Genomic DNA, 14,802 nt, shown 5'->3' with positions numbered 1-14,802 from the left:
CTCTAGATTAAATGCTGTATGAGGTCTATGCTACACATCTCTAGTAACATAAAACAATTTGCCTGGAATGTCACATTGCTCTGAAGGTTTTTTACCCAGAATTACTGTAGTTGGAAATAAAATAATGTATCATCCACCCCTGAAAAACCCAGTTATGGGAAATGGGCGTGAGGAGAGGTGCAAATGGGATGGAAACTTGTGGAGAACAGAAGTGGAATATGTGAAACCAAAGCTGGTGCAATCTCAGCTGAATGAAACACACGGACACAGAAATCCCAAATTGTATCTGTGCAAAATATGACCTTAAAGGGAGACTGCACTGTAAACCTCCTTTAATGTGTTCCCAAATATAAATTTGTATCAATGATTTGCACACAGCTCCTTTATCCTGTCATTTAAAATAGCTGCTGCATAAATCTGTTTAGTAAAGCTATGCAAACAAGACATAGCACAATAAACCAGCCTCCCAGCTGAAGGTGGGAGAGATTTTTTAAATCTGAAATACCTTCTTTTCTTACTTCATCCCCACCCATTATTAATATGGCAATACCTTACTGCTAACACTTGTGTATAAAAGAGAGTGAACATACCAGGTCTGATCTACCTGCAGGCTCATTCCATTTAAATGGACCAGCCCTTGAGAACAATGGGTTGGTGTTTCAATGAGCAAAACCAGCCATTTCAAATCAAAATAAAATGGTGGTAGAACAAGTCACTAGAAACATATTAATCGGTAACAAATTTTACAGTACAGTATCCCTTTAACTTTCTGTAAAAAGTGTAAATGAATTAAAGCACTAAAACTTATTTACTTTTTGTATAGCAAATAGCCTGGGCATATGCAGAACTTTTTCTACCAACAAGTTAAAATGTCTCTGTGCAATGACAGTACACAATGAAAGAGACACAACATAAATAAACTGCCAGTACAAATTCATAACAGGATTTTTAACTAAATTATAAAAACAGGATAATTAACAAAGTCATTTTCTGCCAACCTAGATTATAAGGATAAAAAAGGTATAGGAAACCCACGTCAGCCACCAATCAGCAAGCTGTACCCAGGTTCTGAACCAAAAATGGGCCGGCTCCTAAGCGCTTTACATTCCTTCTTTTTTCAAATAAAGATGGCAAGAGAACAAAGAAATTGCTAATAAGCGTAAATTAGAAAGTTGCTGCTCTATCTGAATCATGAAAGAAACAAAAATTGGGTTTCATATCCCTTTAAAATCTCATTAAGAGAAACTGCTCACGCAATATAATAAAACAAAAAGGACTTAATCACAATCAGTTATCAGGTAACAATCATAAGTTAATGGCTGCAGATTTTTTTCTACAACCATAGTTTTTTAGCTGTGCTTTTTTCATTAACATTACAAAATAGCCCTTTTCTTAAAGGGACATAATACTCCTATGCTAAATCACTTGAAACTGATGCAGTATAACTGTAAAAAGAAGACAGGAAAATATCACCTGAGCATCTCTATGTAAAAAAGGAAGAGATTTTACCTCACAATCTCCTCAGCTCAGCAGAGTAAGTTCTGTGTAAAAAGTTATAATCAGCTGCAGCTTAAAAAAACTTTTTTTTTTTTTTTAAATGAAGAAATGAACAGCAGCCAATCAGCATCAACAGTGCTGAGGTCATGAACTCTTTTACTGTGATCTCATGAGATTTCATAGTAAACTTCCTTAAACTGAATAGGAAAATAAGACGAGTGTGCACGTAAGCTCACTCCCTTTGCTGTCCCGGGATAAACATACTGATTTGCTGCTTAAAGTCCATTACAATGGGATGTGGCTACTGAGGAACTTTTGAGGTAAAATATCTTTCTTTTTTACATAGAGATGTTCAGGTGATATTTTCTAGTCAGCATTTTACAGCTATGCTGCATCACTTTAAAATGTTTCAACATTTGGGTATCATGGCCCTTTAACATGTAACACCTGTATTTCTAATCACACTTCAAATTCTTAATATTTCAATTTATGGGGACATATTTTGAATAAACACTGGTTTTGTGCAAGGGCAAAAACACTAACATTACCCACTGTTTTACTGGATGACATTAGAAAGAAACACAACCAATCACATACAAACGCTCCCTGCACAAAATCACCAATCAAATACAAACGCTACTTGCACAACATCACCAATCAGATACAAACATTACCTGCACAATATCACTAATCAGATACAAACATTACCTGCACAACATCACTAATCAGATACAAACGTTACCTGCACAACATCACTAATCAGATACAAACGCTACCTGCACAATATCACTAATCAGATACAAACATTACCTGCACAATATCACTAATCAGATACAAACATTACCTGCACAATATCACTAATCAGATACAAACATTACCTGCACAATATCACTAATCAGATACAAACATTACCTGCACAATATCACTAATCAGATACAAACGTTACCTGCACAATATCACTAATCAGATACAAACATTACCTGCACAATATCACTAATCAGATACAAACATTACCTGCACAATATCACTAATCAGATACAAACATTACCTGCACAATATCACTAATCAGATACAAACATTACCTGCACAATATCACTAATCAGATACAAACGTTACCTGCACAATATCACTAATCAGATACAAACGTTACCTGCACAATATCACTAATCAGATACAAACTTTACCTGCACAATATCACTAATCAGATACAAACATTACCTGCACAATATCACCAGATACAAACTCTACCTGCACAATCAATTCAAGTTAAAAAAACAGAATTTATGCTTACCTGATAAATTACTTTCTCCAACGGTGTGTCCGGTCCACGGCGTCATCCATTACTTGTGGGATATTCTCCTCCCCTACAGGGAAAGGCAAGGAGAGCACACAGCAGAGCTGTCCATATAGCTCCCCCTCTAGCTCCGCCCCCCAGTCATTTGACCGACGGTTAGGAGAAAAAGGAGAAACCATAGGGTGCCGTGGTGACTGTAGTGTATAAAGACAAAAAAAATTTCAACCTGATTAGGAAAACCAGGGCGGGCCGTGGACCCGACACACCGTTGGAGAAAGTAATTTATCAGGTAAGCATAAATTCTGTTTTCTCCAACATTGGTGTGTCCGGTCCACGGCGTCATCCATTACTTGTGGGAACCAATACCAAAGCTTTAGGACACGGATGAAGGGAGGGAGCAAATCAGGTTACCTAAATGGAAGGCACCACGGCTTGCAAAACCTTTCTCCCAAAAATAGCCTCCGAAGAAGCATAAGTATCAAATTTGTAGAATTTGGCAAAAGTGTGCAGAGAATACCAAGTCGCTGCCTTACATATCTGATCAACAGAAGCCTCGTTCTTGTAGGCCCATGTGGAAGCCACAGCCCTAGTAGAGTGAGCTGTGATTCGGTCAGGAGGCTGTCGTCCGGCAGTCTCATAGGCCAATCGGATAATGCTTTTTAGCCAGAAAGAGAGAGGTAGCAATAGCTTTTTGATCTCTCCTCTTACCAGAGTAAACGACAAACAAAGATGATGTTTGTCTAAAATCTTTTGTTGCTTCTAAATAAAACTTTAAAGCACGAACAACATCTAAATTGTGTAATAAACGTTCCTTCTTTGAAACTGGTTTCGGACACAGAGAAGGAACAACTATTTCCTGGTTAATATTCTTGTTGGAAACAACTTTTGGAAGAAAACCAGGCTTAGTACGCAAAACAACCTTATCTGAATGGAAAACCAGATAGGGTGGATTACACTGCAAAGCAGATAATTCAGAAACTCTTCTAGCAGAAGAAATAGCACCCAAAAACAGTACTTTCCAAGATAATAACTTAATATTTATGGAATGTAAAGGTTCAAACGGAACCCCTTGAAGAACTGAAAGAACTAAATTTAGACTCCAAGGAGGAGTCATGGTTCTGTAAACAGGCTTGATTTTAACCAAAGCCTGAACAAAAGCTTGTACATCTGGCACAGCTGCCAGTCGTTTGTGTAACAAGACAGATAAAGCAGAAATCTGTCCCTTTAGAGAACTAGCGGACAACCCTTTATCCAAACCTTCTTGGAGAAAGGAGAGAATCCTTGGAATTTTTATTTTACTCCAGGAGAATCCCTTGGATTCACACCAACAGATATATTTACGCCATATTTTATGGTAAATCTTTCTAGTCACAGGTTTTCTGGCTTGGACCAGAGTATCTATCACAGAATTCGAAAACCCACGTTTGGATAAAATCAAGCGTTCAATTTCCAAGCAGTCAGCTGCAGAGAAACTAGATTTGGATGTTCGAATGGACCTTGTACTAGAAGATCCTGTCTCAAAGGTAGATTCCATGGTGGAGCCGATGACATATTCACCAGGTCTGCATACCAAGTCCTGCGTGGCCACGCAGGAGCTATCAGAATCACCGAGGCCTTTTCTTGTTTGATCCTGGCTATGAGCCTGGGAAGGAGAGGAAACGGTGGAAACACATACGCTAGGTTGAACGACCAAGGCGCCACTAATGCATCCACTAGAATCGCCTTGGGATCCCTGGATCTGGACCCGTAACAAGGAATCTTGAAGTTCTGACGGGACGCCATTAGATCCATGTCTGGAATGCCCCATAATTGGGTTAAATGAGCAAAGACCTCCGGGTGGAGTTCCCACTCCCCCGGATGGAAAGTCTGACGACTCAAACAGTCCGCCTCCCAGTTGTCTACTCCTGGGATGTGAATAGCAGATAGATGGCAGGAGTGATTCTCTGCCCATTGGATGATCTTGGTTACTTCCTTCATCGCTAGGGAACTCTTTGTTCCCCCCTGATGATTGATGTACGCAACAGTCGTTATGTTGTCCGACTGAAATCTTATGAACCTGGCTTTCGCTAGCTGAGGTCAAGCCAGGAGCGCATTGAATATTGCTCTTAGTTCCAAAATGTTTATCGGGAGAAGCGACTCTTCCCGAGACCATAGGCCCTGAGCTTTCAGGGAGTCCCAGACCGCGCCCCACCCCAAGAGGCTGGCGTCGGTCGTGACAATGACCCACTCCGGTCTGCGGAAACTCATTCCCTGAGAAAGGTGATCCTGGGTCAACCACCAGAGAAGTGAGTCCCTGGTTACCTGGTCTACTTGAATTTGGGGAGACAAGTCTGTATAGTCCCCATTCCACTGATTGAGCATGCACAGCTGTAAGGGTCTTAGATGAATTCGAGCAAAAGGAACCACGTCCATTGCTGCGACCATTAGTCCTATTACTTCCATGCACCGAGCTATGGAGGGTTGAGGAATAGAATGAAGAACTCGACAAGCGTTTAGAAGCTTTAACTTTCTGACTTCTGTCAGGAAGATCTTCATTTCCATAGAATCTATTATTGTTCCCAGAAACGGAACCCTTGTGGACGGTGACAGTGAACTCTTTTCTATGTTCACCTTCCACCCGTGAGATCTGAGAAAAGCCAACACAATGTCTGTGTGGGCCCTCGCTTTGGAAAGAGACGACGCTTGGATTAGGATGTCGTCTAGATAAGGTGCTACAGTGATGCCCCTCGGCCTTAGGACCGCTAGAAGGGACCCTAGCACCTTTGAGAAAATTCTGGGAGCGGTGGCTAAACCGAATGGAAGAGCCACGTGAAGGATGGAACTCTGAGGAAATTGTTTAATATCTTTAAATCTAGGATTGGCCTGAAAGTTCCCTCTTTTTTGGGAACCACAAACAGGTTTGAGTAAAAACCTAGACCTTGTTCCCCGGAGGGGACTGGGTTTATCACTCCCATCTTTGATAGGTCTCTTACACAATGTAAGAATGCCTGTTTCTTTATCTGGTCTGAAGATAAGTGAGACAGGGGGAATCTTCCCTTTGGAGGAAGTCCCTTGAACTCTAGCAGGTATCCCTTGGAGACTATTTCTAGAACCCAGGGATCCGGAACATCTCTTGCCCAAGCCTGAGCGAAGAGAGATAGTCTGCCCCCTACCAGATCCGGTCCCGGATCGGGGGCTACCCCTTCATGCTGTCTTGGTAGCAGCAGCAGGTTTCTTGGTCTGTTTACCCTTGTTCCAGCCTTGCATGGGCTTCCAAGCGGGTTTGGGCTGGGCCGCGTTACCTTCTTGTCTAGCGGCAGTGGAGTTATTAGCCGGTCCGTTCCTGAAATTGTGAAAGGAACGAAAATTAGACTTGTTCTTAGCATTAAAAGGCCTATCCTGTGGGAGGGCATGGCCCTTACCCCCAGTGATGTCTGAAATAATTTCCTTCAATTCCGGCCCAAAAAGGGTCTTACCCTTGAAAGGAATATTAAGTAACTTAGTCTTGGACGACACATCTGCCGACCAGGATTTTAACCAAAGCGCCCTCCGCGCTACTATAGCAAAACCTGAGTTTTTCGCCGCCAATTTCGTTATTTGAAAAGCGGCATCCAATATAAAGGAATTAGCTAACTTTAATGCGTGAATTCTGTCCATGACTTCTTCATAGGAAGTCTCTTTCTGGAGCGACCTTTCTAGTTCCTCGAACCAAAAGGACGCCGCTGAAGTGACAGTAATAACACACGTAGCTGGTTGAAGGATGAACCCTTGTTGAACAAAAATCTTTTTAAGCAATCCTTTTAATTTTTATCCATAGGATCTTTGAAAGCGCAGCTGTCCTCTATAGGAATAGTTGTGCGCTTCGCTAGTGTTGAAACAGCTCCCTCAACCTTCGGGACCGTCTGCCATGCGTCCCTTCTAGGGTCTACTATGGGAAACATTTTCTTAAATATAGGAGGTGGGGCAAAGGGTACACCTGGCTTCTCCCACTCCTTATCCACTATGCTCGCTACCCTCTTGGGTATTGGAAAAGCGTCTTCGTGCACTGGGACCTCTAAAAATTTGTCCAATTTGCACAACTTCTCTGGTACTACTACAGAATCACAGTCATCCAGAGTAGCTAATACCTCCTTAAGCAAAGCGCGGAGATGTTCTAGCTTAAATTTAAATGCTACTATATCAGGTTCTGCCTGTTGAGAAATTTTTCCTGAGTCTGAAATTTCACCCTCAGACAGCCCTTCCCTCACAGCCAATTCCGATTGATGTGAGGGTAAAATAGATAAGGCATCGTCAGCGTCTGATTGTTCATCCTTTTTTTATCTGTATTTAAAACTGAACAATCACGCTTTCTCTGAAATGCTGGCAGTTTGGATAAAAGATTTGCTATAGAATTATCCACTACTGCTGTTAATTGTTGCATAGAAATAAGCACTGGCGCGCTAGGTGTCGCCTGCGCGGGCAAAGCTGGTGTAGACACAGAAGGAGAGGATGTAGAATTATCCTCACTACCTTCATTAGATAAATTATCTTGGGCAACATTATGAAATGTAACAGAGCTGTCTTTATTTTGTTTGGACGCTATGGCACAATTATCACAAACACTCAAAGGGGGAACACATTTGTCTCTACACACACAGAACATAGGTTATCTGATGGCATAGACATGTTAAACAGATTTAGGCAGGCAAACAATGCAATAAAAACGATTTTAAACAAAAACGTTACTGTCTCTTTAAATAATAAAATTACACACTTTATTTCTGAATGTTCAAAAAACTATGAAGGCAATATCCGATTTTTATGAAATTTGGACCCCAGTGTCTTAATGCTTAGAAAGTATTGCACAGCAAATATGGAGACTCTAGCTCTTAAAACAAGCAAACCAGAACTAATTGTTGGATTTAACCGTTTTTATACACTACAACCCCTGCTACAGTATTGCTGCAGCATTTTACCTTCCTTAGGGGTCAATCATCCACAGAAATAAGCCTTCTGGAGTCACTTTCTGAGTCACAGGACCCTCTCACATGAAAACTGCATGCACTGCCTTGAAATCAACTGCACAGCTGAAGCACCAAAATGAGGCTTCCTCCCTCAGCACACTAGAGTGAAGGGGCCTTCCTGACTAGATTTAGGTGTCTAAAACATGCCAGATCAATAAAAAACGTTCCCAAGTGAATATGAGCTTATAAAACAGTTCAAATGCCATGATATTGTAATAAAAACCAATCGATTTTGCCCCTAACAGTGTCTACCAGCATAAAAATCAAAAAGGGGAAGCCTGTTATCTTTTTTGCTGAGGTGAAAGAAAAATGGCTTACCATTTTCCCTGAGTGGAAAAATGACTGTCATCTAGCATTAGCCTGTGTTGTTAGAAGGAGACTAGTCATACCTGAAGCAGATGAGTCTGCAAACTGTTACCCCCAACTGAAGTTCTCTGGTTTCAACAGTCCTGCGTGGTAACAGCAATGGATTCTAGTTACTTGTGCTAAAATCATATTCCTCTTAACAGAAATCTTCATCACTTTTTTTTCACTTTTCTGTTGTAGAGTAAATAGTACAAGCCAGCACTATTTTAAAATAACAAACTCTTGATAGAAGATATAAAAAAACTACAACTAACACCACAAACTCCTCACCATCCCCGAGGAGATGCTACTTGTTCAGAGCGGCAAGGAGAATGACTGGGGGGCGGAGCTAGAGGGGGAGCTATATGGACAGCTCTGCTGTGTGCTCTCCTTGCCTTTCCCTGTAGGGGAGGAGAATATCCCACAAGTAATGGATGACGCCGTGGACCGGACACACCAATGTTGGAGAAATTAATTATAATCACTTTAACACTAATAACAGCAAAATCAATAACCCCAATAAACACACATGCATTGTACATTATGTACATGTAATGTTCCTACTCAAATGCCTTAGAGACAAACACACATCTCTAAGGTTTTGAAGCACAAGGGGTTAATTGTACACATTGTACACATCACCTATTAACATACACACTACTATGTAATGGGATCAACATACAGACCCTTCATCCTGGCATGTAAATGCTAAACCCTCAAAATTGCCATTTGTCAGTAATCCTGTGCATTTGGTTTTTGGATTACGAAATCCAAAAAAAGAAATGTTTATTTCTGGAGGTTAAGATTTCAAGCTTCAGCTGTATTAATAACAAACATTCTAGGATTGTGACCACTATAAAACAAACACTTAAATATAGGTTGAAGTTCACAAATTGTTATCTAACTAAAATAAAAGCAAGAAAATCATCAACTCTAAACTCTGCCTCATACTTTAACATTGAGGGACACTATGTAGAAAACACAAGCAGAGTCTTTAAAAAGAGGAAATCTGCTGCTGAAGTAGCGCCAGAAAACACCACATAGCACTAAAACTACACCGTCACTGCTGGATGAGTAGAACAAGTCAGATTACTAAACATAGCACTAAAACTACACCATCACTGCTGGATGAGTAGAACAAGTCAGATTACTAAACATAGCACTAAAACTACACCGTCACTACTGGATGAGTAGAACAAGTCAGATTACTAACATAGCACTAAAACTACACCATCACTGCTGGATGAGTAGAACAAGTCAGATTACTAAACATAGCACTAAAACTACACCATCACTGCTGGATGAGTAGAACAAGTCAGATTACTAACATAGCACTAAAACTACACCGTCACTACTGGATGAGTAGAACAAGTCAGATTACTAACATAGCACTAAAACTACACCGTCACTACTGGATGAGTAGAACAAGTCAGATTACTAACATAGCACAAAAACTACACCGTCACTACTGGATGAGTAGAACAAGTCAGATTACTAACATAGCACTAAAACTACACCGTCACTACTGGATGAGTAGAACAAGTCAGATTACTAAACATAGCACTAAAACTACACCGTCACTACTGGATGAGTAGAACAAGTCAGATTACTAACATAGCACTAAAACTACACCGTCACTACTGGATGAGTAGAACAAGTCAGATTACTAAACATAGCACAAAAACCTTACACCATCACTGCTGGATGAGTAGAACAAGTCAGATTACTAACATAGCACTAAAACTACACCGTCACTACTGGATGAGTAGAACAAGTCAGATTACTAAACATAGCACTAAAACTACACCGTCACTACTGGATGAGTAGAACAAGTCAGATTACTAAACATAGCACTAAAACTACACCGTCACTACTGGATGAGTAGAACAAGTCAGATTACTAACCATAGCACTAAAACTACACCGTCACTACTGGATGAGTAGAACAAGTCAGATTACTAACATAGCACTAAAACTACACCGTCACTACTGGATGAGTAGAACAAGTCAGATTACTAAACATAGCACTAAAACTACACCATCACTGCTGGATGAGTAGAACAAGTCAGATTACTAAACATAGCACTAAAACTACACCGTCACTACTGGATGAGTAGAACAAGTCAGATTACTAAACATAGCACTAAAACTAGACCGTCACTGCTGAATGAGTAGAACAAGTCAGATTACTAAACATAGCACTAAAGCTACACCGTCACTACTGGATGAGTAGAACAAGTCAGATTACTAAACATAGCACTAAAGCTACACCGTTACTGCTGGATGAGTAGAACAAGTCAGATTACTAAACATAGCACTAAAACGACACCGTCACTACTGGATGAGTAGAACAAGTCAGATTACTAACATAGCACTAAAACTACACCGTCACTGCTGGATGAGTAGAACAAGTCAGATTACTAACATAGCACTAAAACTACACCGTCACTGCTGGATGAGTAGAACAAGTCAGATTACTAAACATAGCACTAAAACTACACCGTCACTGCTGGATGAGTAGAACAAGTCAGATTACTAAACATAGCACTAAAACTACACCGTCACTGCTGGATGAGTAGAACAAGTCAGATTACTAACATAGCACTAAACCCTTACACCGTCACTGCTGGATGAGTAGAACAAGTCAGATTACTAACATAGCACTAAACCCTTACACCGTCACTGCTGGATGAGTAGAACAAGTCAGATTACTAACATAGCACTAAAACAACACAGTCACTGCTGGATGAGTAGAACAAGTCAGATTACTAAACATAGCACTAAAACTACACCATCACTGCTGGATGAGTAGAACAAGTCAGATTGCTAACATAGCACTAAAATTACACAGTCACTGCTGGATGAGTAGAACAAGTCAGATTACTAACATAGCACTAAACCCTTACACCGTCACTGCTGGATGAGTAGAACAAGTCAGATTACCAACATAGCACTAAAACAACACCGTCACTGCTGGATGAGTAGAACAAGTCAGATTAATATTATAGCACTAAAACTACACCGTCACTGCTGGATGAGTAGAACAAGTCAGATTACTAACATAGCACTAAAACCTTACACCGTCACTACTGGATGAGTAGAACAAGTCAGATTACTAACCATAGCACTAAAACTACACCGTCACTACTGGATGAGTAGAACAAGTCAGATTACTAAACAAAGCACTAAAGCTACACCGTTACTGCTGGATGAGTAGAACAAGTCAGATTACTAAACATAGCACTAAAACTACACCATCACTGCTGGATGAGTAAAACAAGTCAGATTACTAACATAGCACTAAAACTACACCGTCACTACTGGATGAGTAGAACAAGTCAGATTACTAAACATAGCACTAAAACTACACCATCACTGCTGGATGAGTAGAACAAGTCAGATTACTAAACATAGCACTAAAACTACACCGTCACTACTGGATGAGTAGAACAAGTCAGATTACTAACATAGCACTAAAACTACACCGTCACTACTGGATGAGTAGAACAAGTCAGATTACTAAACATAGCACTAAAACTACACCATCACTGCTGGATGAGTAGAACAAGTCAGATTACTAAACATAGCACTAAAACTACACCGTCACTACTGGATGAGTAGAACAAGTCAGATTACTAAACATAGCACTAAAACTACACCATCACTGCTGGATGAGTAGAACAAGTCAGATTACTAAACATAGCACTAAAACTACACCGTCACTACTGGATGAGTAGAACAAGTCAGATTACTAACATAGCACTAAAACTACACCGTCACTACTGGATGAGTAGAACAAGTCAGATTACTAAACATAGCACTAAAACTACACCATCACTGCTGGATGAGTAGAACAAGTCAGATTACTAAACATAGCACTAAAACTACACCGTCACTACTGGATGAGTAGAACAAGTCAGATTAGTAAACATAGCACTAAAACTACACCGTCACTGCTGAATGAGTAGAACAAGTCAGATTACTAAACATAGCACTAAAACTACACTGTCACTACTGGATGAGTAGAACAAGTCAGATTACTAAACATAGCACTAAAGCTACACCGTTACTGCTGGATGAGTAGAACAAGTCAGATTACTAAACATAGCACTAAAACTACACTGTCACTACTGGATGAGTAGAACAAGTCAGATTACTAAACATAGCACTAAAACTACACCGTCACTGCTGAATGAGTAGAACAAGTCAGATTACTAAACATAGCACTAAAACTACACCGTCACTACTGGATGAGTAGAACAAGTCAGATTACCAACATAGCACTAAAACAACACCGTCACTACTGGATGAGTAGAACAAGTCAGATTACTAAACATAGCACTAAAACTACACCATCACTGCTGGATGAGTAGAACAAGTCAGATTACTAAACATAGCACTAAAGCTACACCGTTACTGCTGGATGAGTAGAACAAGTCAGATTACTAACATAGCACTAAAACTACACCGTCACTGCTGGATGAGTAGAACAAGTCAGATTACCAACATAGCACTAAAACAACACCGTCACTACTGGATGAGTAGAACAAGTCAGATTACTAACATAGCACTAAAACTACACCGTCACTGCTGGATGAGTAGAACAAGTCAGATTACTAACATAGCACTAAACCCTTACACCGTCACTGCTGGATGAGTAGAACAAGTCAGATTGCTAACATAGCACTAAAACTACACAGTCACTGCTGGATGAGTAGAACAAGTCAGATTACTAACATAGCACTAAACCCTTACACCGTCACTGCTGGATGAGTAGAACAAGTCAGATTACTAACATAGCACTAAAACAACACAGTCACTGCTGGATGAGTAGAACAAGTCAGATTACTAAACATAGCACTAAAATTACACAGTCACTGCTGGATGAGTAGAACAAGTCAGATTACTAACATAGCACTAAACCCTTACACCGTCACTGCTGGATGAGTAGAACAAGTCAGATTACCAACATAGCACTAAAACAACACCGTCACTACTGGATGAGTAGAACAAGTCAGATTACTAACATAGCACTAAAACTACACCGTCACTGCTGGATGAGTAGAACAAGTCAGATTACTAACATAGCACTAAACCCTTACACCGTCACTGCTGGATGAGTAGAACAAGTCAGATTGCTAACATAGCACTAAAACTACACAGTCACTGCTGGATGAGTAGAACAAGTCAGATTACTAACATAGCACTAAACCCTTACACCGTCACTGCTGGATGAGTAGAACAAGTCAGATTACTAACATAGCACTAAAACAACACAGTCACTGCTGGATGAGTAGAACAAGTCAGATTACTAAACATAGCACTAAAATTACACAGTCACTGTTGGATGAGTAGAACAAGTCAGATTACTAACATAGCACTAAACCCTTACACCGTCACTGCTGGATGAGTAGAACAAGTCAGATTACTAACATAGCACTAAAACTACACCGTCACTGCTGGATGAGTAGAACAAGTCAGATTAATATTATAGCACTAAAACTACACCGTCACTGCTGGATGAGTAGAACAAGTCAGATTACTAACATAGCACTAAAACCTTACACCGTCACTGCTGGATGAGTAGAACAAGTCAGATTACTAACATAGCACTAAAACTACACCGTCACTGCTGGATGAGTAGAACAAGTCAGATTAATATTATAGCACTAAAACTACACCGTCACTGCTGGATGAGTAGAACAAGTCAGATTACTAACATAGCACTAAAACAACACCGTCACTGCTGGATGAGTAGAACTAGTCAGATTACTAAACATAGCACTAAAACTACACCGTTACTGCTGGATGAGTAGAACAAGTAAGATTACTAACATAGCACTAAAGCTACACCGTCACTGCTGGATGAGTAGAACAAGTCAGATTACTAAACATAGCACTAAAACTACACCATTACTGCTGGATGAGTAGAACAAGTCAGATTACTAACATAGCACTAAAACTACACCGTCACTGCTGGATGAGTAGAACAAGTCAGATTACTAAACATAGCACTAAAACTACACCATTACTGCTGGATGAGTAGAACAAGTCAGATTACTAACATAGCACTAAAACTACACCGTCACTGCTGGATGAGTAGAACAAGTCAGATTAGTAACATAGCACTAAAACCTTACACCGTCACTACTGGATGAGTAGAATAAGTCAGATTACTAAACATAGCACTAAAACTACACCGTCACTGCTGGATGAGTAGAACAAGTCAGATTACGAAACATAGCACTAAAACCTTACACCGTCACTGCTGGATGAGTAGAACAAGTCAGATTACTAAACATAGCACTAAAACTACACCGTCACTGCTGGATGAGTAGAACAAGTCAGATTACTAACATAGCACTAAAACTACACCGTCACTGCTGGATAAGTAAAACAAGTCAGATTACTAACATAGCACTAAAACTTTACAGATCTTGAAGAAAAAAAAAATCTATATCTCAGATAACCTTCACCTATTATCCTCATTTACTCATGGTTAATAGAATGTCTGTAACCATATCCATTGAAAGTAAGATAACCTGCCTCAAGCAGCGGAGTCATACCAGAGTTGGTTTTAATTGCGTTCTTTCCATAGTTTCATTACAGTATTTCTGCTGTATTATTGGGACTTTGACAAGGAAAGACATTTTTTTTTCTAGTTTCATTTACTGGGTAAATGGGA

At 40.0% G+C, this 14,802-nt stretch overlaps 1 protein-coding gene across 1 annotated transcript in view; it reads right to left on the bottom strand.

The window, feature by feature from the left end:
- The window catches only part of SH3GLB2 (SH3 domain containing GRB2 like, endophilin B2), a 121,409-nt gene that overhangs the window by 51,172 nt on the left and 55,435 nt on the right, over positions 1-14,802 (bottom strand).

The sequence above is a fragment of the Bombina bombina genome, chromosome 12 (assembly GCF_027579735.1).
Source record: "Bombina bombina isolate aBomBom1 chromosome 12, aBomBom1.pri, whole genome shotgun sequence".
In the NCBI taxonomy this organism is placed as follows: Eukaryota; Metazoa; Chordata; class Amphibia; order Anura; family Bombinatoridae; genus Bombina; species Bombina bombina.
Note: the sequence above shows the minus strand (reverse complement) of the source record. Positions and strands in the feature narration are given on the sequence as shown.